The sequence below is a fragment of the Petaurus breviceps genome, unplaced genomic scaffold (genome assembly GCF_028583685.1).
Source record: "Petaurus breviceps papuanus isolate PSGF00001 unplaced genomic scaffold, PetGlider_PUasm1.0 138, whole genome shotgun sequence".
NCBI lineage: Eukaryota > Metazoa > Chordata > Mammalia > Diprotodontia > Petauridae > Petaurus > Petaurus breviceps.
This window is the reverse complement of record NW_027185694.1, coordinates 26,002,581-26,006,556: the sequence shown is the minus strand read 5'-3', so window position 1 is coordinate 26,006,556 and position 3,976 is coordinate 26,002,581. Positions and strand designations below refer to the sequence as shown.

The following is a 3,976-nucleotide window of genomic DNA, read 5'->3' as shown; positions in this document are numbered from 1 at the left end:
AGGGTATCCATGCCCTCTCATCTGCCATTAGAATTTCATTACTTTTGGAGGTAACATTGCCACCTTGTGAAATGCAAACCTATTAGGAGGAGGGTCCCTCTTACCCACAACATGCTTCTCCCTGACAGAAGGGGCCAGGCTTGAGGTTTTATTTATGACTTTGGAAGTAACAGAGGTGGAGGGAATAGAGGGCCTGAAAGGATAAGTCCAGAACATGAAAGCAGAATTTATAGAAGATGAGACCCAAAAGATTGCCTAGTCCAACCCTTTCATTTAACAGATGAAGAAATTTAGGCCTGGAAAGGAGAAAGGACCTTCCCCAAAGTCACATTGGCAGCATATGATTTTCCCAATTTTTACATTGTTTTTTTGTCAACACAAGGTAGGATCAGAATTAGTCTACTGAATTTTCTGGTAGATGCAGATACACAGTTAGTCATGTCTCTCCTGGATGCGTGGGGAGGGGTGGGGAAAAATGAAAAAAGAGTGTGGTCAGAATATGGGACTGACAAATGGTCCAGAAAGACCTTTTAAAGGGACAGTCTAGAGGTCATTATTAAGTCCAAGTCACTCTTCACAGAGGAGGAGCCCGGAAAGCTAAATGGCCTATAATCATGCGTAAGCAGAAGAAGTAAATTAGAACTTTTTCACTGAACAATGCGGATCCTCGGTGTGTTGGGTCTCCCTGTGTCATTTGTTCACACACTGCTTCCATCTGATACCAGGCTCCTAGACCCTGGTTTGGCTGCTCTCTTCCTGTGATGAAACAAGTGACTTCTCCCTACTGGACTACAGTTTCCCCATGAGGGGTTTATAAACAAGAATTCTCAAGGTTCCTTTCAACTCTCCCTATATCTACAACATGCATTTAAACTACATGAGATTCAGGGTCTCTCTCTTTCTGGTCAGGCTGGGCTTCGACTCTGTCCATTCTTAGTTATGTCTATCCCACTAGGGTAAATGGGGAGGAGGAGATGTGGACACAATTGACAAATTCATGACTCATTCTACTGTGAAAATCCAGGTTCTTTTCCAGGGTCACCTATGAGCAATATCATATGAAATTTGATTTCTTTCCCCCAATGCCTCTTTTCCTCCATTTGGTGTGTCCTAACCCTCATTCACCTAGTGCTCTCACCCAAACACCACCCATCCATTCCACCAGTTTCATTTTGGGGAATGAAGAAATACACTTCCCCTTAGTAGAAGACATGGGTTTAAATTCCTGCTCCTCAGCTTACTCCCTGTGTGACCTTAGGCAAGCCCCTTAACCGCACTGCTTCAGTCTCTTTAATGTCAAATGAGATTGTTAGACTAGGTGACTGCTAAGATCTCTTCCATCCCTTTTTGTGGTTGAGTCATTTTCCAGTTGTGTCCTACTATCCGTGACCCCATTTTGAGTTTTCTTGGCAGAGATACTGGAGTGGTTTGCCATGTCCTTCTCCAGCTCATTTTACAGATGGGGAAACAGAGGCAAACAGGGTTAAGTGACTTGCCCAGGGTCACACAGATAGTAAGATTCTGAGGTCAGATTTGAACTCACAAAGAGGAGTCTTCCTGACTCTAGTCCCAGCACTCCACCCACTGTGCCACCTAGTTTAAATCCTCAAATATATATTAAGACTAATTGTCACTGCAACTTTGGGCAACTCACTTCCATTCTGTTCCTTAGTTCCCTCCACTTAAAAACACTGCTTTTCTGTTGAAAACACATTTTTTCCTGTCAATATGAATGAATATTGGGAAAAGAAACATGGCATAGTAAAGAAAATGAGAGAATTTAATTTTGGAGATTTGGGCTTCAGTCCTGATTCTAACATTCATTCTACAATTTCATTCAGGATAAGCTGTTTTAACCTTCTTCTGAGGACTCTGAAATGATCTTTAAAGGTCTCTGTCATATGATGGAAAGAATAACTCAAGAAACAAAGGGGCTCCCCTGTGTGCCTAGCCTTGTGCTCAGCTATGCTGTTGGGAGAGAGAGATGAAAAGCAGACCTGAAAAGCAGAGTTGCATACTCAGGAAGCTTCCAGTTTGGGGTTAGATGGCATTTACGCCCAGAGACCAGTTAAAGGACAGCAAATAGCACTTTATGCTAGATGTTTAAAGAAGGGAAATAAAGGCATTGCTTAGAATCTTCTTAATTCATAGACTGTCAGAGCTGGGAGGAAACTTGTCATCTATTTCAACCTTTTCGTCATACAATGGAAGAAACTGAGGTCTGAGTCAAAAGGATGTGTACAAATTCATAGTCAATTTCTGACTAAAAGGGTTTTGAAACCTAGTGTCCCAGCTCCCATCCCAGAGTTCTTGTCACTTTGGTTAAAAGAACAGAAATGTTCTTTAAAATGTCTTTCTGCCCTATACTTTTCTATTATTCATCTAATAGGATTTGTCACCATGCTCTTGTCCCACAGACAGTGTATTACCTGGAAATCCTCTTCACTGTATAATTTAGGATGCTCATAGATTTGATTGGACCATATTTTCTAGGGTAACAGAATCCACAACCACTATCTGCAACCCATTCCAGTTTATGCAGTTTAGGTTTGGTCCTTTCCCTGGCCCCGTTGCACCACAAAGGCTGCTTCCTCATTTCTATCCTTAGTCTAAGAGATGAATTATAAGGGTCCCTGGGGCTGGAGAATCTGAATGTTTCAGCCACTGTGACTCTGTAGGGGACTAAAACAATCAGAGGTTCTGTAGCAAGTAAAGAGGAAACCCTCTCTCTATTACACTCCTGGAGTATGTACTTGTCAGGACCAGGCCCACTTCCAACAGAGGCCTGAACTTGGAACCTTAGTCTATCATCAGAAGCTCTGGCTTCCCAAAGTAAATCGACAGGGTTAGCCTGTGCCTGAAATAATGAACTATGACACAGAGCAGAGTTTGTCTTTGGTGGTTGATAAGGTTTTAGGTGTTCTCTCTCCCAAAGGTATCTAATTTCTTTAGGAACCAAAGACCAAAAAGTTTAATGGCAAAATTGCAGTTACCAAGACACTAGTAAGGAAAGGGAAAGGAAAGGAAAAAGGAAAGGATAAAAGAAAAGGGGAAAGGAAAGGAAAAAAAGGAAATAGGAAAGGAAAGGAAAAGAGAAAATGGAAAAGAGAAGGAAAAGAGAAAAGGGAAGAGGAGGGATGGGGAATGAGAGGGAAGGGAAGGGAAGGAAGGGACATGTAAGGTTTTACTATATGCCATATAGTTTACAAATGTTATCTCATTTAATGAGACAACATCATCTCATTAGATGTTGGGAAGTTATAGAGTGAAAAGTCAATGGGGGGGGGCGGAGCCAAGATGGTGGAGTAGAAGCACGACCCTCCAACTGCTCCAGCTTCGACCCTCCCCAATCCATGTAAAAAGGGGACTCTAAACAAACTTTGGAGCTGTAGAACCCACATAATGACACAGAGAAGCTAACCTCCTGCTGAGAACAGCCCGGCAGGCCGGCAGGAACCCACCAGCGCAGCACTCTGGGAGCCCAGCCCAGCACCACACCAAGGCTTTAGCCCCAGGGCGGGCCTGACCAGCCTCCAGCCAGAGGGACTCCAGATCAGCAGCAGCTGTGGCCATTTCCAGATTTATCAATACATAGATGCGAAGGACAAGGTGAGAGGCCAGTGCAGTCTGGACTTTGGGACCCAGTAAGTGGGAGTGCGTGGCTTTTACCCCCGGGGCGCGAAACGGCTGAGACGCTGGCACAGACAGCCAGTGCCACATGGCAGCTTCAGCTCCTGGCCTGCAGAATTTAGGGGGAACAAGCACCAGTCTGAGGGGTAATTGCTCTTGCTTTAACCTGCTTGGATCTGGATTGCAGTCTAGGGTGGAGGTCCTGGGGTGTGTGTCCAGCTTGCCAGAGCGTGTGGAGACCTCAGAGAGGGCACCCATCTAATATCTCCAGCAGCTGAGAAAAGTCCAGCGTTTGGGAAGAAAACTCCCCTGTCTGGTGGCAGAGTCCTACTGTGGCAAAAAGCCC

The 3,976-nt window shown here is 44.5% G+C and overlaps 1 protein-coding gene across 1 annotated transcript in view; it reads left to right on the top strand.

The window, feature by feature from the left end:
* The window catches only part of LOC138144295 (tektin-4-like), a 166,942-nt gene that overhangs the window by 588 nt on the left and 162,378 nt on the right, over positions 1–3,976 (top strand). The gene's annotated exons all lie outside the window — the stretch shown is intronic.